At 39.1% G+C, this 21845-nt stretch overlaps 1 protein-coding gene and 1 long non-coding RNA gene across 5 annotated transcripts in view; both read left to right on the top strand.

Annotated features, from left to right (window-relative positions):
- Positions 1–21845, top strand: part of SPOCK3 (SPARC (osteonectin), cwcv and kazal like domains proteoglycan 3) — a 405705-nt gene that overhangs the window by 184279 nt on the left and 199581 nt on the right. The window lies entirely within an intron of this gene.
- Positions 48–8561, top strand: LOC122172353 (uncharacterized). The gene is made up of 2 exons (XR_006172600.2): positions 48–2417; positions 6638–8561. It is a non-coding gene; the product is annotated as an uncharacterized LOC122172353 (long non-coding RNA).

Raw genomic sequence — 21845 nt, 5'->3', positions numbered from 1 at the left:
CAGTCACTTGTTAGCTGAGAAGTTGGCCTTCTCTTTGAGCCAGGTATCAATGTTTAGTGGGAATCAACTTTTCAGTTTTTACAGGACTAATTTTTTAATGACCAAAACTGCACATTCCAAACACATTGCCTTGTTACCAGGCAACCTCCAGATATCAGTAATATATCCAAAAAGTAAATGTAAGGAGGAGGGCTCCAACTGACCACATAATATCAAACTGGTCCTTTGACCCATTTCATACCAAAAATTCTTGATATGGGGCACTCCCAAAACATACAAGCTAATGTAGCACCAAGAGAATTACATTTCCAACAGTGGTCAGCATTTATCAGGCCCATTACAGTTGACCTATATTCAAATATACTGGTCTCTCATGTCTTTGGGTGAAAAAGCCATAGCCTCACCTCTCCAGATGCTTTTTAACATCAGATACAATTGTATTCCATTGGACCAGAGATAGTTGTGTATTCAAATCTCTACTCCAAGTAATTCTCAAGGTGTTTTGGGACAGAAAATAGTAAAAGAATCCCACTGGCTGAAAAAAATCCAGGAAGTTTCCTCCAAAATAATAATAGTTCTGGAGTTCCCAATACATCTGGTCCAAATACATACATACATTTCCCCATAAGGAAATACCTTAACTGGAGATATTTCTATGCTCCAGAGTAGGGCTAATCAAATAGTTACTGAAGATCTACAAATGGTTAAAATTGATATTTGTCAATTAGCTATGACACAGCCGGGATTCCTCTTCCATCCAATCCCTCCACATTAAGGCGTTGCCACTGATTTTAAGGATAGGATTGCTCCCTAGGACCACCACCACTACATGGAAGAATGGATGGAAGCAGAAATTTATAGCCAAGTTTGCCCATGCTTGCCTCACAGCCATTACTGTGGGAGCTTTGGAGCCATCAAATCTATAATAATTCAATGCTACAATGCCTGAAAAGAGGAGAGGATATACCAATGCCTGTTCGATCTTAACCAAAGGTGGGGTCTGTGTGGTCTTACTTAACAGCCAAAATGACGCCTGGCTTAATAAAAAGGAAACATGATGATTTTCCAAGTTTGGAAAACGAAATTGTCTCAGTGAAGAGGGAGCAATATTTCTTCGGGTTGGATGGTGGGATTTAGGAGACAACATTTGGGGATTCCCTGTGGGCCGCTTCAGAGCTCAAGCAACCTGCACCCACCTTGGTCATCACACCCTCTGGTGTCCTCTAGTGGTATTTTAAAACCAGAATGTGTACCCATATATCAGATGCAACAAAGCAAACATTGAACTTCTGTTTTCACAGTCTTCAATAAATGGAACATCTTAAGAATTCCTTATGAGTTTCTGGAGCTTGGAATATCTTACAATTAAGTCAACCAAACTGTTTTACTGAAAATTAATATATATTGTTTCACTACACAATATGGAAAGTTATTCATGAATTACTTTGTATATCTATGGTAAGTCCTTGGTCAATGGCATTATTTAGAAATATAAAAAAAGTACAAAAGATGAAAAAAGACAAATATAAGTGGTTGAAATTGTTTCAAATCTATTTCAGTTGAAAACCTGGGTAAATGTATATTTACTACAAGATACTCTTAAGAGCTAACCATAATGCATTGGAGTGGTCTGGGAAAAGCATTATAAATATATCTACAGACACAATAATACCTGCAGGGTGTTCATCCTCTATGGAAATGTCGTTTCATATCCTATCCATTAGATGAAAATACTTCACTGTTCCTCCAAGGTATTTCTACTGAAAAAAGAAAAGCAGCCTCTGTGCTTTAGAAACTACTCAAGTGACTTTGCATATTCAATTTTATTCAATAACCACACTATACAAGCTCTGCCACAATCTGTGTTCTAAAAATAAAGTGCACTGGAAGTATATTGTGCATGTAGGTTTGTCCCTGGTGCATATTAGAAATGGTGATAGAAATAGTTTTTAACAGAATGCTAAAACACTGGTGAACTCTGTAGTTTATTATTGTGGTCTAATGGTAACTCAGTAACTAATGTTACATTGGTCTTTTCATTTTAAAGGAAGTAACCCCTGATTTGTAGGGAAATTAAAACTTATGCCTGAGAAAACACAAAATCTGTTGTGCTTAAACTTCTTGAATTTTTGAGGGAACTAGCTGTTTTATGGTATTCAACTTATTTTTGTTACAAAAGGTGGTTTTCTGTTTTGTGTTTTGATGGGACAAAACAGTGAGTTGTAGCCTGGTTTGGAGCAGAACTGCCATGTGGGTTTAGTGTGTGACCTTTTCTTGGCTTGTTCCAAATGTAGGCACTCAGACAAGTGGTTGACCTGTTGAATTGGGACCCTGGCTTTGGAGGCTGAAACACCTCCTGCAACAATGATTGGGCCTTGCTTCTCTCTGAAATCATGGCTGTCTGCTGTGTCCCCAAGGTGATTCTGTACTGTCTTTTCTTTCTGTATTCCTCTTGTCTGCCCAAACACTACTGCTTTATGTTCACTCACATCCTTGTTGCTTCTCCTGCATTCCAGACAGAGAGTTGTCCCCTACCCCAAAATGAATTCCTCATAACACTAACAGCTGATGTTAGAGGAGAGGCTGCCACATCAGGACTGTTGGGAAAGGGCAAGGAAAAAAAAAGATGACTGTTCGGGAAGAAAGCAAGGATATGAAAGCAGAAGCAGGGGTTCTCTTTCACCCCATTTACTTTCTAATATATCACAACCTACAATATTGAAAAACAACCAAAAATACAGCAACAAAACCTCACTTAGAATATACAATGTTAACTCATGGTTAATGTTAGTTAAAACCCAGGAAATACAAAGCTACAACACATCCTTGTTGTACATCTCTTCTCTTCCCTCCCCCCCCCCCTTTTTTTTTTTGGTATTGAGCTGTTGAACCACCTTTTAGTGTGTTAAGTACTTCTTGCAGTTGATGGTAATATTAAAAAAAAAAAAAAAAAAACTGGGGAGAGGCAGGGTTTGCATTGCCAATTTTGGATGTCATCTTAGTTTTTTTCATTTTCAAATATAAAAACAGAAAAAGTTAGTGAAAAATGGATATTTTTGAATGCTAACAAAGCAAAAATGGTTCAGTAATATTCATGCTTTTTTAAATATTTACTCCTCAGCTCCCGTGATGAGTTATGTGCAGTGTCCGTATTTCTAGACGGAAACATCTCCCTCCCAATATAAAATCCATTTGATTTGGGGTTTTGAAACATGCATGAAATCGTAATCTCCCAAATTTGTTTCCCCCCCCTCCCCCCCCAGGTTCAGAATCTCTCCCTAAAAAAGACAAGTGGGATTTAGCTTCCTGAAATGTTCCTAAACTGAGGTCTGGCCTCTCCCTTCTACCTTTTTTTTTTTTCCAATGTTCCCTGGTGATCCAGTCTACAATCACATGGTTCTTTGAGTCAATCACTCTGGCCTACATTCCCCCAGATGTCTTTGTTTTGGACTGAATTGGGGTCGTGCCTGTTTGTGTTTGCCATTGGGCTCTAATAAATGATTTACACAGCACTGGTCATCAAGAACCGAAACTCTGAGGTCACATTTCCTAATCTTCCTCTTCTGGATAGAAAAGAGGTAACAAAAAGGAAAGCAAAGGGAATTTTAAAAAAATCCAAAACCTACACTTTTTCATTCTTCTGGTTACGATTCAGCTAGGGTTGCCAACATTCTAATCACAAAAACCCGAACAACTTGCCCCGCCCCTTCTGAGGCCATGCATCCACTCTCTCCATCCCCCCCCTCCCTCCATTGCTCACTCTCCCACCCTCACTCACTTTCAGCAGGGAGTTGGGAAGGGGTGAAGGCTCTGACTGGAGGTGCAGGCTCTGGGGTGTGGAGCTGGGGATGAGGGGTTCAGCATGCAGGAGAGGGCAGGGGTACAGAAGAGGGTTTGGAGTGCGGGCTCTGGGAGGGAGTGGGGATGCAGCAGGGGGCCTCAGGGCTGGGGCAGGGGGTTGAAGTGTGGGAGGGAGGGGTGAGGGCTCTGGCTGGGCAGCGCTTACCTCTGGCAGCTTCCGGAAGCTACCAGCATGTCCCTCTGGCTCCTCTGCGTGCTGCCCCCCGCCTGCAGGCACCACCCCCACAGCTCCCATTGGCTATGGTTCCTGGCCAATAGTAGCTGCAGAGTTGGTGGTTGGGGCGGGGGCAGCGTATAGAGACCCCCTGGCTGCCCCTGCACCTAGGAGTCAGACATGCCAGCTGCTTTTGGGAGTGCCGTGGAGTCAGAGTAGGTAGAGAGCCTGCCTTCGCTCCGCTGCGCTGCCAACTGGACTTTTAGCGGCCTATTAAAATCTCCCAGATTCCTTTCAGTAGTCACTGGAAGATTGATGCCTAATCTGAAAGACTCCCGGCCAATCCAGGAGGGTTGGCAACCCTAGATTCAGCAGAAGTAAGGAAGAAGAAAAACAGAAGAGCCAATATAAGATGCCATTTTCCTCCCACTGACACATTGTTGTTTCTAAGTTGAAGCTTAAGGTGCAGGTTTACCTGAAAAGTAGCTATGCAAAATGGTAACTTGGTACTCAGCAGATCTATCCATTGTGTGCATTCAGAGACCTGTCTATGTTAGTGTCAAAAATACCTTTTAACCAATTTTAACTCCTTGAGACGCTAGAACACAGCTAAAAGAGAATGAAATGAGTTCTTGTGCATCATCACCAGAATTCTTTACTGATTTCCAATCAGTTACACTTCTGCTCTTCTGTTGAAGTCAATGAGACTTCATGGTCACTGAGAGCATAGAGGACAGGTGTAACTGAAAATCTAATTTAGCTAACAGAAACTTCGTTATTTGTGATGATGCAAGAAATGGTAAGGATCTAATTTGACTTTTCAGGTCTGCAGCTGGTAGGGCTGGCAGTAAAAGCATCTTTATACAGTAGAACCTCCGTTACGGACACCTCGGGAATGGAGATTGTCCGTAACTCTGAAATGCTCATAACTCTAAACAAAGTGCAGTTTGGGCTCCAGATCCAGCAGCTGACACTCCAGGTCATACTTCAGTTGAGCTGCTCCCTACTCAGCACCGGCATGAGTTTGCAAGCTTGTCTCCCTCCTGACAGAGAGAGAGAGGGGTCTATATTTGTCAGGCTAATATAAAAATCAGCCTTGCAGTTAAAACCATTTGGTTAATCCATAAATGAGGTGTCCTAGGCAGAGTAGTGTCAGCCTTAATTTTGGAACTGTCTGCATTCAGTAACTTGAAATATGTTTACTGAATATTGTGCAACTTTGAAATAACTCAAACTGAATGATGCCTCCCTACCACTGTCCACTTCTGCTGGAACATACTGTAAATAATTAAGTATGTCTTACAGCTTTTGTCCCTGCTTTAGGTTGTGGGTGGTTGGGATGGTACTGGGTCCGACTGCTAAACTGAGTTAAAGGGCACAAATGCCTGGGATCAGACTCCATAAAAGCTGGGACATGCAGAATACCTAAGTCTGTGTTTTCTGGGTGCAAGGAGCTTGCTTTCTCAAAGTCTGAAAAAGCTTTCATGGTTGCAGAAACTAGGAATTCCAGGGAGCTCCTGAGGCCCGCCACTATATAGGTGAATTTCTGATGAGGCACATTCATAGTGTTTTAAATTAATAATTCCAGACAACAGTAAACTCATGATTTTTTTTAAAAACACTGTTTGAATCCATCTAAGCTTTTATTGGCTTAGTAACTCGGATTGTTAATATGAAACATCTTTAAATATTTAAAAATTGAGGCATCTTGTTTTTTTCCCCCTTTTTATAGTTGCAATATTTCAGACTACAGGGCTTTTCAGGTGTCTTTCCCCTTGTGCACCTTATTGAATGCTTTCTCCATTGGGTCTTTTGACACTTCATTGATGGCTTGTCTGAGCGAGAGGTGTACAAAAGCTCCACTGACCTGAAAAAATGAATGTGTTGTGTATTCGTTGCTGCAGGGTGTGATTTCAGCTATTCTTGGTGTTTTGTGGACCATGTTGTATGTGAGATCTGAACTGTTCAGGTCAATTTTATCTCAAGTGTATTACCAGATGATTTTGTGTTTATACTGAAATTGTTTTCAAATGTATATGCAATACTTCTTAATGTTATGAAACATGTTACATAAATAGGCATCTTTTGTTTTAATTTAGATTTAACAAAGTCAGAAGAAATAATGGATGAAATATTACACTTTAAGTTAAAAGTATGACTTCTATCTATAGAAATAAAGTATCCTTTTTCTTAGATAAGAAACAAACTTGCTAATTGTAAGCAGAAATTGATCACTTTTCCAAAGAAATGAATACACATTTTACTGCGAGTTGGTTTGCATTATCCATTTCATCTTCAGTGCATATTCTCTTGTGTTGCTTTTGAGCAGGGTCTACACTGTTAAATAATTATAGCAATAATTCAAACAGCTCTTTTGTTTTGATGGTAGTTGTGGATACACAATGGCCTTCAAAGGGTTTTTTTATTTACAGCCAAGTTGACTGCACAAATTCAGAATTTGAATCACCAACCTACTAGTTGAATATTAGCACAATGCAGTCAGCAAGTAGCCTAGTTATAAAGATAGCCAGTGATGTGAAATAATACTTCAGAATTATATTTTAGTCATTGTTTCCGAACTGGTACTGAACATACCTTTGTTTTTGTTTTCTTCTTGTCTAGATTTGCAATTAATCCAGCACTGGCTCACCTGCATCCATTATTGACACCTGTTGTAGACAAAGCTACTAGACTAGGAGTTAAGAAGGGGAAGATTTCATGTCTTTGCTGCTGCTGTTTGATTGTGTACATTTTTTGCAAGGTTACAGGACAGCAGCACATCTGAAAAAGAAACAGATGTAGTCAGCGCAGCAAAGGAAAAAACGCCTGATCCTATAAACAAATTTGTGTATATTAATTACTACTATGAATGGAGCCATTGGGTCCAGTGATATCAATTATGGTAGTAAGCATGACTGTAGGCAGTGTCTTTAGGATCAGGCCCTTGAGAGGGGGTGTGTGTGTGTGTGTGTGTGTGTGTATGTGTGTATATAAGGATAGTGCTGTGTTTTACCATTTCCCACTGTCACACTATCCTGAGAAGCAGTTGCTGGATATGTGGTCCAGATAGGAAAAATAGATGAAGTGTTACCACAAAGATGGTTATGCTTCATTAAAAGCTGCTGAAATCTTAGTATGCTTAAAGTGTCTTTTCAATCACATACATCTTTTTTCCCTAACCTACTAAGCACCACATTAGCAAAGACTATTTGCATATAAATGAATATATTTTGCTATTAGCTACACAAGTATAAATCCAGAGTAACGCCATTGTCTGGCATCTTCAGTTTGAATTCAGTGGAGTAACTCTGAATTAACACGGGTGTAAGAGAGAGCAGAATTTGACCCTCAGTTGGAAGGTTCCCTCCAAACACTTGAATTATTAAGAAGACACAAAATGAAAAAAATAAACACAAGGAAAAAACACAAAATAAAGGGAAGGGGGAAAAGCGGCTGTGTTGTGTTCAATTTTTCCTCTCTCCTATAACTCTAAAATGGTGAAGAGATTTTTGTCAAACTTTCATGAAACAAAAAATAAATAACTTCGCCTCTGGTTCGGAGATGAAGCATATAGGCTAAGGGCTAGGGGATTGAATCAAGATTGTCAAAAGTGACTATTGATTTTTGGTTGCCTGGATTTTTGTGCACCCAAGGGGACCTATTCTCTGAAAATCAGAGCCCTTTACGAAGTTTGAAGTTAGGCACCCAATATTTGAGATGCTCAAAATCACTAACTCCTTTTGAAAATCTGGGCTGGAATTTTTCAAAGGTTAATTTTTCAGAATTTTGAGCATCTGAACAACAGGGTTAAATGCAGCCTTTAATATTTCATTTGATTGAAAAACTTCAGTACTTGTCACCTCTAAAGATACCAAAACCATGTATAAACTTTAATGATTGAAGGTTTGCAATACCCCTATTTTCAGATGGGGAATTTGAGGTATACTATCCGATTGTTGGAAAGTGGACCATGGAAGGGCAGCAAGTGTGAAACACAGCAGGCATAAATGTGCACCACACATCCACCTCATTGTTCATAGGATGGCTTCAGGGTGTTAAGTTGCTGATTAATAATATTTCAGACCTAATTATGAAAAGAGCAGCCTGCTTCTGAAACTATTACTAAAAGTGATGGTTCTTTTGAACCAATAGGGCAAGACATTCAAACAGCAGCAGCAAAGACATGAACTCTTCCCCTTCTTAACTTCTAGTTCTGGGAAGAACCCCGGCCGATAGTTACTGCCATGTAATCAGTAATTAGACACTTGTTTCTATTAGATGAATTGTGGTGTTTGAAGGCTTGCATAACTTTTTTGATGGCCAGGATCATAACACTGTCACAGCCTTTGTTAGAAAATGTTTCCAATAAATATACTGTCTATTGTGCTTATGGTTGTAGGCAGTTGATTGTTCTTGAAGGATAAGGAAGTAATAAAGTGGAATGGAGAAGGTGTGAGGAAATCTTCAATTATCCCTTCTGTTTGTTGTTTTATCTCATAACAAGAAAATGTAAATAAAGGTGACAACCATTCCCTTCTAATTTGAATCTGCCTCTGACTTATTTGTGATAAATAAGTGCCAAATTCAGTGTTTTGTGGTGGTCTTTACATCTGATTATAAATTGACAACCAATTAATTACTATAAATGCATCTGATAAGTAAGCACAGAAACCAAAATATTATGGTTGAAATCCAACTTATTTTAAAAAGAATCAAATAAATCTCTTCATTTTGGCTGTACCTATCCAAGATGGATGGATAAATGCTAGGCAGCAGGGGTAGGCAATCTATGGCACACAAGCCAAAGGCGGCACGCGAGCGGATTTTCAGTTGCACTCACACCAGTCCGGGGGCTCTGCATTTTAATTTAATTTTAAATGAAGCTTCTTAAACATTTTAAAAACCTAATTTACTTTACATACAACAATAGTTTAGTTATGTATTACAGACTGTGACAAAGTTCCTCCTCTATTTTGGTGGGTCCTGCGCTTATTGGCAGATTTTCTTGCCTCAGAGATTCACCATGTGGGTTGGGGAAACAGCCCAGAGACCTTCCCCTCTGGGAGAACCCACAGTCCAGGTCAATTGGGAGATTTGGGGGGAACTTGGGCCCACCCTCTACTCCGGGTTCCAGCCCAGGGCCCTGTGGACTGCAGCTGTCTATAGTGTCTCCTGTAACAGCTGCATGACAGCTACAACTCCCTGGGCTACTTCCCCATGGCCTCCTCCAAACACCTTCCTTATTCTCACCATAGGACCTTCCTCCTGGTGTCTGATGGTGCTTGTGCTCCTCAGTCCTCCAGCAGCACTCCCTCTCCCTCTCAGCTCCTTGTGCCTCTTGCTCCCAGCTCCTCACACTTGCGCCACAAACTGAAGTGAGCTCCTTTTTAAAACCCAGGTGCCCTGATTAGCCTGCCTTAATTGATTCTAGCAGCTTCTTCTTAATTGGTTCCAGGTGTCCTAATTAGCCTGCCTGCCTTAACTGGTTCTAGCAAGTTCCTGATTACTCTAGTGCAGCCCCTGCTCTGGTCAGTCAGGGAACAGAAAACTACTCATCCAGTGACCAGTATATTTACCCTCTACCAGACTCCTGTACCCCACTGGTCTGGGTCTGTCACAAGACTCATAGAAACATTTTAATGTTTTTAGAAGGTATCTATTACCTGCACGCAAAGCCTTAAATTAGAGTGAATAAATGAAGACTCAGCACACCACTTCTGAAAGTTTGCCGACCCCGGCTTACAGTATAAGTCTAACAGTTGCCATAGATTAATTGTGTGCACTTCTGATATAGTGGTCTCAGTCTATATCAGCATTTTTTGTGGTGTTTGTGGGGGGTAATGATTTAACATTTAGAATTTGAAAAACCCAGAAGCTGATGTTTGATATTAACAGACTCATTTTCTGTTAACTTTTAATTTATAATTGATTATATCCCTCAGCCAGTTCAGGATTTTCTCCCAGTTCGTTACTTTAGCAGTCACTTAAACTGTATAAAGAACTCCATCATACATGCGCAGAAGCCTGAACTTAGCTTACATCCAGTAGCTTCTTAGTAATAGCAAAGATGAAGTAATTTCAGTAATAAACAGTTCAGGGATGTAAACTGTAGATATGAACACTAATTAATCTGTTGATAAGATTAAATGTATGTACCCATTTAAACAGTGTTTGTTTAGTATTTTACAAATAAGTTAAATAAGACAACAGCAAAACAATTAAAAATACAAAATTATAAAGGCAAATATAGTTATTGAAACATTAGCAATATGCAAAAAAGAATAGAAAGTAATACATCTTTTGAACTATTTACAATAACGATATTGTTTGCTCTTGATGCTGAAATAAAAGCAAAATCAACTTGTTTATGGTCTCTTCTTTTTAGGATGCATATCTTTTTATCATCTTTATATATACATGTCTTGACCCTACGTGACATACTTCATGTGAGTGCCTTTAAAGTATACAATAGAAATAGGATGCAGCATGTGGGAAATGAAATTGAAATATACGTCCTTATTTTTGTCTATTGTAGAATAAGGCATGTTTACTTTGTATAGACAGGATCATATTTGAAATTCAGACTCTTTGAAACAGCTATCAAAATCACACACTTAGACACAGTTTTTCATCATTCAAAGAGTGGAATGCAGTGAAGCACAAATATAAACTTTGAACTCTTGTAGGAAACAGTCTACATGTGTGATCTAAGCATATGGGGAAAAATTTGAATAAATAAGGGTTGTTGGTTTTATTTCAATATTCATTTGTAAAATGAATGTTGTAATAATGATTGTGAAATATAAAATGAGTCTATTAAGCACTGGAACAAATTAGCTAGGGAGGTTGTGGAACCTGTCATAGGTGGTTTTTAAGAAGAGGTTAAACATCCCCCTATCAGGAATGTCTAGATAATATCTAGTCCTGCTTCAGTGTTGGGGACTGGACTAGATGACCCATTAAGGCCCATTCCAGCCCTACATTTTTACAAGTTTATTAATATACTTGTAAATGGAGATGACAAGTCAGGTGACAACATTCATATTTAGTTTTGTCAATACTAGGGATTACTGTGAGAACTCCAGAGGGGCCAAACAGAACTGGGAAATTGGGCAGCATGGTGGCATATCTAACTCTTTTCAGATAAGTATATGATAGCTCTAAATCCATCAGTGGATGGATTAAATTATTTGAAGCCTTTCAGGAATAAGATGGAGATATTATTGTAGACAGGTCAAGTGTGACTGCTCAGTGCATAGCAGTAGATTTAAAAGTGAATAAGGTATTCTGCTGTGTTTTAGGGGAGAGAGAAATATGCTGAAAATGTTTTGTAATTACATAAATCAGTGGTACCATTATGTGTCCAGTTTTGGTCTTGTTTGCTTCTAAAAGGCATAGCAGAAATCAAAACAAGGACCAGAGAAGGGCAGCAGAAGTCACTAGAGGAATGGGGTAAGTCCGCATGAGACTGACTGAAAAGATTAGGAGAGTTAGAGGGATATGATAAAGCCATGTAAAATAGTTGAAGGTGTACAGAGAACCATCTCTTTAACCTTAAGCATAAAGAAATAAAGACAAATTTGCCATTAACAAGCAACATATGTAAAGTGAATTCAAGGAAATATCACTTTATATAACATATAAATAATTTATGAAATTTGCTGCTTCAGAATATTATTGAATCAGATATTCAATCAGTTTCTCTGGAGAAAAAAAATAATTGTTATAAACATTAATCTTACCAGCATTTATATTTGTCATGATTTAAAAAAAAAAGTTCAGTCCTAATGCTTCATCCATACCCTGATCAGATCATGAAAAATGGCTTTTTCGTCACTTTTTCTACCATGAATATGGTTTTGCACACTTACTGTATGCATTGTTGAGTTTTCTGGCATCCTCAGAAGCATCTAGCATATGTCACTGTTAGAGATTGGATACCAAATGAGATTGACCATCAGATCCTTTCCAGTCTGGCAAGTATTTTATTCTGTAACAGTCTTGTCATCTTAAATACTTTTGCTTAAGGTATCCTGCCAAAATAAAACATTTTTCACTGCGATATTCATACTTTAACATTCCATGGATGGTAATTGCAAGTACCAGAAGGTTTGGAAATTCGGTTCTGATGTTTATCTTAACCTCCAAAAATTCAGCAAACTCATCAGACCCTCCTCCTTCCAGTTAAACTCTACTTTTATCACTAGTGGTGCCAGGGACGTCCTGGAGATACTATTTTTCTCTTCCTCAACCTTTTCTTCTCAGGAATATGTCTTTTGAGATGAACTCAAGGAGACTTACCTGGTACTCTGAGGAATGAGATTTTCCAGCTTTTCTTTTATTCTTTGCCCCAGTAGGGACTGTTCTTGAGTCACATTCTGTCCCAAAAAGATTCCATGCTTTATAGACATGTCAAATTCAAAACTCCCATCATAAACTTTGAGATCAGAAGCAGGGCCAAACCAAGTTGAGAAGGCCATCAGACATCACTATGGAAAGCAAGGGAGTTAAATTAAAGCACTCATGGACCTCCAAATAGATTAGAATATTATTTGAATGGTAGACAAAAGTATAACTAGTTCTTATTTTGCCCATCCCTGAATCATGACCAACATTTGGGAAAATGGCTTATCTAAGACAAGAGTCTAGAAATGTTGTGCCTGATCGTGTCTCGTTGACTTTGATGGGAGTCAGTGGTGTTCAGAATCTCTTGAAGTGCACTGTGCAGCTTTCAGAAAGTCCTTTTTAGAAGGCAAGTTTTCAGTGAGTTTAAGCTGCAGAACTTGTGTAAAGATTATTCCTATATTAAGTCTTGCTAGTCTTGATTTCCCATTATACCCTAAATAACAGTATCCTGGCTAATGCCAATTGCCAGGAGCTCTATAACAAAATCATAGGGGAGATAATGGGTAACCCTGCTGTGTCACCCTGCCAAGTGTGAATGATAAATAAATGGATCCATTAGTAATAATTAAATCAATTTTGGAATATAGTAATTTCCCCTAGCATGTAATGATCACAGATCCAAATCTATCTTAAAAATAATAATAAAAAAAACAAAACAGAGGCTCCTAATTATTTTCCATGACTTCTCAGCAACTAAAGACAGCAACAAATCTTTTATTTTATCTTTAACTATTTCAGATCTAAAGTAAACAAATATATAGACATTTCTTCAAAACATGTTTAATGGTTCTTTCTGTGTTTTTGATATATGCACACCGTTTCCTACCTACTCACAAGTGGTTTTTATATATCATTTTGAAACTAAATTAATAAAGTAAGCCCATAGCTAGAGTCTGGAGTCTTATCAGTTCTTAATATAGCTGAGATCAGAGTGGTTTCTAGAAGCTGGTTGTCTCCCACTCGTGCCCTGAGAAGTCAACTGATATAGTCAAGGTCAACATAAATAAATTTGTTGCGGCAAGTCATATAAAACATTTTGTCTTGATCTAGAGCCTTTCCCTAATGCTGAAAAATCCATCACCCATTTTTAATTTTGTAAATTAATGCCATGTAATTTTGCTCTAGAATATAAGCTTTCATTTCTCTTTGGGTGAGGGGCAGCCTCTAGCTTTTATGATTACAAAAATAATCTACAAAATGTGAACCTAATACAAACTGATGGATTGATGTCTGCTTGAAGCTGCAGAAAATAGCTTTGAGAGATATGTAAACTGTTCCTGTTCATCTCAATGAGATATTAATACTGATGACATTTTCAGCGAAAGCATTGTTAACTATTTTATGGCTCCTCATTTTAGCAGGAACATCGAAAAGGAGTTTGTTCGTCATTACAGGATGTCGTAGCATAATATGGTGTGGATTTCAGTGAAGCAGACAGTTGGTGTCAAAAGTTAATTTCTTCCCAAATTAAATTATCTGTGCCCCTCACGAATACAACTATGTGGGGGGAGGGAAGGAGTTTCATTCCTTCACCAACATCAAGATACTCTGTTGTTTCCTAGATATCAAACATTCCAATTATCCTTCAGGCCTTTGTAAGGTCTAGCCCACATTTTAAAGGCTTTGCTAGTATAGTTATACCAGCAGAACCCCCTAGTTGCTTATGCTGGGAAAATGTGCTCTTTAGGTGGTGTAATTAAGCGAGCCACCCCCCTGAATGATATAAACTATGCCAGCAAAAAGGGCACTCTTGCAACTGGAAACTGTATCTACACAGGGAGTTTTGCAAGTGTAGCTATGTTCATTAGTGATGTGATTTCTCCCTCCCAACCCCCACACACTGCCTATGCTGGCAAAAGCCTGTAGGATAGACCTGACCTAAGTATCTAAAGCCTCAGTTATCTCTTACCCGAATGTCAAAACCGCTAGCTTTTCTCTGAAAGCTTCTGTTAAAACTTAAAATATACTTTGGGGTATTTTTATATTAATGTATCAATTGATCTGGACTGTGAAGGGACAATGGGCAGTAAGGAGACGAGGGCATTAGGGAAGGGGAAGCAGAGTTGCAAAATTTAGGTCTAATGTGTTACATAGCACCCAAAGCTTTGGGTTGAGTGAAGTCCAGGATATTAAAAAGACAAAACAAGATTTATACTGTTTATGTACCAGAGTCATGTGTATGTGTTAGAGGCATATCTCAATTTAAATTAAATACATTCTAAAGATTAGAAATTAGAGTAAGATTTGTGTTGTTTGCATTGCAAATGGGTGCAATGCAATGTGATGAACAAAACAAGGGCTCAGAGAAAGAGACATTTTTGTCTGATGATTAGGCTTTTGAACATCTCTTGTACTTTTCTTCTGGCAACTTTTTTATATTTCCATCTTCTCTAGATACTTCTTAATCTAAAGCTGTATTAATTAAATAAATCTCTCAAATTTACCTGTGTGAGAGCTGTAAACTCCCTCTGGCCTCCCTTCTAATTTGATTGTCTTCCAATTTTAAATAATGTAATGTATTTGTCTTTCTGTTTATACAGGACTCCATAGAGAGACAAGAGACATGGGCATTTTAGTCTTTAATGAAAGGACTTAATTTAATAGATTTTAGCCTTTTCACTGGAAAACTTCAAGCTTTTTGTCATTTGGTGTTTTGGTAACTAATCCCCACAACTGATTTTTTTTGTTTTATTTCTACATATATGTTTTAACAAATACACCCCTATAGACAATTTTCTTTAAGTAGAGTTCTACTCGGGAATGCAACTAAATAAAAATCTTACCAGTATGTATTCAGTTTCCAGTATGTATTCAGTCATGCCTATTTGCTTTTCCTAACAAAACTGTTTTCCCCCCCTCACCCCCCTCCCCATCTTATATTACTAGCAGCACTGTACAACCAGCACAGGTATATGGAAGCTTGTTGGTACATTTCCATTCAGAATTGTTATTTAAGTTCCAATTACAGATTTCATTGTTGTCGATGCATGAGCCAGATGGTACTCCTCTTGACACTCAGTTTGGGTTGAGTTAGCAGGATTGCCAATTAAAAATGTATATCTATATTTGCTTGTATACTGACAAGATTTGCTCTCCAAGTTTACCGAGATGGGACATAATGACATTATTTTTACAAAATCACAGTAGAACTGCACTTTATATGCAAAATATGATTTGGAATTAAATTACAGTTTACTAACAAGGTAACATATATATATTTGAGAGATCAGTGCTAATGCTGTAGTGCTTTATTAAATAGCAATAATGAGTTGTAATTTATAACTGATTAGAATTACAGATGGGAATGGCTAACAATGTATTAGTTACCTGAATTAGACTGGGTTCTCAGAAAATGGATAATCACTTCTGTTGTTATTATCCAGATTACTGGAGGGGGGGGGTGATTTTATCACACTGATTTGGTGGCAGGCAATGAAACCATAATTTAATGACAGTGAAATATATCTATCAGATGATTAACTTGAAAGGTACTGTTTTATCAAACAGATTATATTAACTGGGGATAACAGGCTGATGGCTAAGAAAAAAATAAGACCCTCGTTTACCTTTCAGTATGATTATTATTATTCTCTTTCCAAGACATTGTGTTATTTTTACAATTACAGTTCCCATTGTAAAACGACATCATCCTTCTGAAAGGAAGATTTTTGGCATAAATACCTAAAGAGGTGGCAGAGCCTGGTGAACTGAGTGGTGGGATGGAAGGAAGGAAGCCCAGATTTCTAATTCCAGTTCTTCCAGTGACTTGCTATGTAACTTTTTGGTTCTGTTTCCTTATCTGTATAACAGAGATAATACGTACCTCAGATAGGCATTGTGGTGAATGTGACAGCATCTTGAAAATGTAAAAACATACTATATAAGTGCTAAAAATTATCATTGTTAAAGACTGTAAAAAGTCTTAAGCTAAAATTGTCAAGCTTGCCTGCCTCAATTAGAATTCCTAAATCTATAGTTAGGAACTTACTGTGATTGACATAATTTTCAATGGTGCTTAACACCTGTAGCTTCAATTGACTATATTTGAATATTTGTATTCAAGCACAATTTACTTTTGAGAAAAGAAGCCTGATGGGCTGACCTGATAATATATTAAAGGATGTTATAAAGAGGATGGTGCCAGTTGTTCTCCATGTCCAAAGAAGGTAGGACAAGACGTAATGGGCTTAATCTGCAGCAAGGAAGATTTAGGTTAGATACTAGAAAAAAAAATCTATGAATAGTTAAGTGCTGAATTAGGTTTCAAAGGGAGGTTGTAGAATCCCTGTCATTGGAGCTTTTTAAGAACAGTTTGGACAAACATCTGTCAGGGATGGTCTAGGTTTACTTTGTTCTGCCTCAGTGAAGGGGCCAGGACTAACTGACCTCTCAAGGTTCCTTCCAGCCCTACATATCTGTGATTTGTGATTTTTCCATGGTATCTGTGCCAAGTGAACCAAATAAAAGGGCTTGTATAGAATCTTCCTTTTGTTTTCTCTTTTCAACAAACAACTTTCCAGCTACAAGGATTAGTTTCCAAAAGCACTTGCAATATTAGCCTCTAGCTTGCTGAGCTACCATGCTGGCAAAATGAAGAGAGATTTGACATTTCAGGTAATTGGGTTTTGCATTAGATGATTTATATATAGTATTGCCCTTGTTGCACTAAGGTATTGCAACTTTCAAAGAAATACAACTCTAATGAAGTAAATTCCTCAGATGGTTCTGTATGGCAAGACAAGTGCAATAAACTCTAGGATCTCTAGGACTCTAGGATATGTAGCAAAAAGAACATTCAAAAGGCAAGGCTTCATACCAGTCTCTGAGCAAGTTTTAAATTACCGTATATACTCCATTCATAAGCGGAATGTTTTTGGTAAAAAAGTGACGCATCAAAGAGTGGAGGTCAGCTTATAAATGAGTATATATGGAAATTTAACTTCCCACAGCTCCCATTGGCTGGGAACGGCAAACCGTGGCAACTGGGAGATGAGGGGCTCCGTCCCTGTAAACACTCCAGGTAAACAAAATATCCAGGCCCGCTAGAGGCTTACCCTAACCAGCCAGGAGCCAAAGTTTGCCAACCTCTGAAATATAGGGTTGGCTTATGAAAGGGTCATACAGTTTTTGCTATTTTTACCTAGCCATCTTGGGGGATCGGCTTATAAACGAACGGGCTAATGAACAAGCATATACGGTATAGAATTGGGCACACTGTCATATATGGGTATTGGGTGTACTTCTTACTTCATAAGACAATCATATTATCATAATTTATGGGCATAATAGTATACCTGAACTTACAGACACCTAGGGTTGCCAGGCATCTGGTTTTCGACCGGAACGTCTGATCGAAAAGGGACCCTGGCGGCTCCGGTTGGTACTGCCGGCCGGGCTGTTAAAAGTCCAGTCAGTGGCACAGAGGGGGCCCGGGGCTAAGGCAGGCTCCCTGCCTGCCCTAGCTCCGCGTGGCTCCCGGAAGCTGGCGCCAGGTCCTTGCGCACCCATGGCACATGGGCAGTAAGGGAGGCTCCATGCGCTGCCCCTGTCCCTAGTGCTGGCTCTGCAGCTCCCACTGGCTGGGAACCATGCCCAATGGGAGCTGCTGGGGCAGTGTCTCCAGGCATGAGAGCAGCACACAGAGCCTCCCTTGCCACCCATGGGCCTCGGGGCTGCAAGGACCTGGTGGCCACATACTGGGAGTTGTGGTAAGCGCTTCTGGGACCCTGCATACTGCACCACCTCCCGCACCTCTACCCCAGCCTTGAGCTCCCTCCTGCACCTCAAACCCCTCATCCCCAGCCCTACCCCAGAGCTTCACCCCCCCATCCAGAGCTCTCACCCCTGCTGGGTTCCAGGGACAGGCGACAGCCTCATCAATGTCCCCCTGCAGGGTTCCGTCGACAGGCGACTGCCTCCTCAGGGGGCCCTCCTCAGGGTTCCGGAGACCGGGGACAGCCTTGCAGGGAGGGGGAGAAAACCCTGCAGCTCCCAGCCACCCTAGTGGCAGAGGAAACCATGGAGCCGCAGCAGCAAAACTCAGACAGGTCACTGCTTCTGTGAATTTTTATTTATTGCCCATGACCTGTCCATGACTTTTACTAAAAATAACCATGACAAAATCTTAGCCTTATCTATAACACAGAGATCCTTTTTTTACTTTATAAACATGTATTGCTTCCACCACTCAGGTTTTGTAGTTTTCATGGCAGAATGAAATCCCCTGGTATCCCTCTTCACATATGTTTTTAACATAGTTTGCTTGAAGAGCAAATCAGGCAATATTATCTCTTTATACCTTTTCCATACACCTGACATTCCAGTTTAGGCAAATAAGGGATTTATTAGTGCTAGGGCTTCGACACAATACAAAGAAACAAACAAAAAAGTATACATCAAGTTAAGAAATCAATGCAAGATAAACAAAACTCACAAGTTAGACAACTAATTACATGAGACACTCTTATTCAGTACTTCATAATAGAATGGTTACGGCAGTGGATAGGTATAGGCACTTTAAGGGAAGTGTCCCTTCATATTCCTTTTTCCCAGTCCTCTCAGAAAGGCCTTTGATTCTATTCTGTTTCCAGTTAAAGTCCCTTCTGGGTAAGGTAGTGCCCATTCCATGTACTTGGTTAGTAGTCATGGAAACTATGTATGCATCACGCTTTTGTAAGCATTTGCACATATGCACCACAACAATAACTTTGTATGAGAATAACTCACCTACAAATGAATAGAAAGAGTCATCTGCAGAAGAGTTTTCTGTCTTCTCAGAGAATCACAAAATTCCATCATTTTTCCAGCAGAGCCATATATTTCCTTCACAATATTTCTAGTTTTTAATCACAGTTCTCCCTTTTGATTCAGGTGCATTCTAGAATTCTCCTGCCTTTCTGCCTTTTCCCCTTTCTGGGGATAGGAGCAAACCTGTAAATACAAGTACAATTCAGTACAAGGAAAATGGTCTCTTTAGGAGATGAGGCAATCCAGCAACATTCTAGAACTCAGAGCTGTGCAGCTAGCTCTAAAGGACTGTATAGTACATTGGGTAATGTGATGATGATTTAATGTCTAAACTGACAGAATTCCAAGAGGTGAGATATGTCTGTGCTAATGGACACAGAAGAAACTGAAGTCCATCAGTGCCATTCATGCCCTAAATCACCTGGCTGAACAGGACAAAGTTTCATCTCAGGAAATGATCTTTCCATAGGGAATTGACACATCTTTCTTTTGCTTTTTTTCAAAGAGTGGGGTGGATCCAATCAGATTAGTTGATTCTGTAACAGGTACTGATATCCATAAATGTTATGCATGCACTGCCAATCAGTTGGATGTGAACAAGCCCTTACCTTTTCTGCTGCTTCTCTCATCTGGAAGGCCTGTAGGAAAGTAGAACAGAAGAAAACAGTTGAGCATAATAGACCCAGTCTGGTCAAGAAGGTCATGTTTTGCAGATTTACCTTACCTACCAAGTTGCCCTCTAATTTCAGTCTGAGCAGACCTCCTGTACCAGGATCCCATGATCCACACCAATGCTTTAATTTAAAACATTTGGCTTGTGATTGGGCTCAGGAACATAGTTTTGGCACAGTGTTTTCAACATCCTGCTTCAACTTAGAGTCAAGTAGCTTGTTGATTTCAGAACTTGACTAACCTTCTGTTCCTCATGCAACTCTTGCAACCTCTGAACAGTGGAAGGCTGTCCCCTGCACATCTAGTGTTTTTATAGGAGGATTTGGACAACCTTTTTTTCCTCACAGGTTACCTTACAGTTCAATGCTTAATCCCATAATTACGTACTTGGCTAGATCCGTGGTTGCTCTTTTGAGTCTCTAATTCTCTTTTTAATGCCTTTGGAACTTCAGTTCCATCTTTTTGCTGTTCCTGTCCTGGAACAGTCTCTTTCTGGTTCCATCTGCTCAGCCATAACAGTCAGTAAACTAGCAGACATCTCTGGTCTGGTACTCCCTGTAGATGTCCATAAAGAAAAGTTAATGCCCAGTATCTTCTCTGGTTTCCGGAGTCAGTCTCTTCCTTTCATTTTCACTTCTGTGCCTAACCTCAGCAGAAAAAAGTATTCCTAGCACTCTAAATCTGAACGGGGTTCTCAAGATGTAATTGCATAGACCCATGGACTTGGAAATGGAAATTACATTGTCATCTTTGTTGAATGCTCCTAGATAGGGAATGGGAAGGCCCATTTTTTTCATTTTCTCTCCTCAAGTCTGGATTCAATTGTATAGTCAATATTCTTACATGGTTGCTGATTGCTTCTGCTCAGAAAGTCTCCTTCCATAGAACAATGGTCTTCATTTGAGTTGAAGCCTCTGTTGAGGAGTTTTGCAGAATGGCCATCTGGAACTTATTCAAGCTTCACTACCCCAGTGTATCTTTATCAAATGGTACAGTATTTGAGCAGCAGTTGTTTAGGACAGTTCAGCAATGATGATCAAGACTAATTCTTATTTATTAAGTGCAGAAAATATATATAGCACTATATAGAGATTTAAAATGAAGACAGTCTTTGTCCCAAAGAGTTGATTATTTTAAAACATGTAGAATGATTTTATTTGAATAATCTTTCTTTGGCCTCAACTCTTAGTCCTTCAGTCTTTCTCCAAATTCTGCCATTTACTTCTGCTCTTTTTTCCTGCTAGCTTGATGTTACTGCTAGTCAGACTTGTGATCTGTTGCTGGAAGAGTCACATAATAGAGAAATAAACACTCTTACCTTCTAGCATTTTCACATGATATGGCAAAACAAGTATAGATGCTCCCCCAAAATAGACCATTAACGTCTTAGGCTAAAGGAATCGGCGGCTAGGTGGGTCAAATTAGGCTAACCTCTTGATTTTCAGTTTGGGAAAATCACAGGTGGAAACCAGCAGAAGAAACAACATGAGGAGTATGTTCTGGGTTGCAGGGTGGGGAGGGAGAAGCTGCTTCTGCATTGGCCAGCACCACCTGTTTGATAGATTAATCAGAAAAAAAAAACTTTATTGGCTGTACTGCTTTCCCCTTATCATAGTTAAAATTATCAGGTAAGGAAGCACTGTATTTACCTCAGAATGCAACATCTTGTTGCAGTTAGAGCTGTGTGAACACCCTCAGTTCTGTGCAAAAATGTGTTTGCAATTTTTTTCTTGTTAGAATGGCTTCATATAGCATCAAAAGTCAGAATTTCAAAAACATTACGATGGAATGAAGTTGGTTTCCAACTTCTTATTTTATTGCAAAGTAATTTAGGGGTTGTGTGATTTAGTGATTGTAAAAGGTGCAAGAAATCTCAATACTTTCACTGTGTGTTGGCCAAATAAATTCATAACTTATTTGTTTATAAACCAGAATCTACTAAAGTTCACTTTTACAAACTGTTTTTATATGTTAAAAACTATTGGGACCTTGTGTATCTCATGCC

Source organism: Chrysemys picta, chromosome 5, assembly GCF_011386835.1.
Source record: "Chrysemys picta bellii isolate R12L10 chromosome 5, ASM1138683v2, whole genome shotgun sequence".
NCBI classification, from domain to species: domain Eukaryota; kingdom Metazoa; phylum Chordata; order Testudines; family Emydidae; genus Chrysemys; species Chrysemys picta.
The sequence above is the reverse complement of the archived record's forward strand: the minus strand, read 5'-3'. Positions and strand labels throughout refer to the sequence as shown.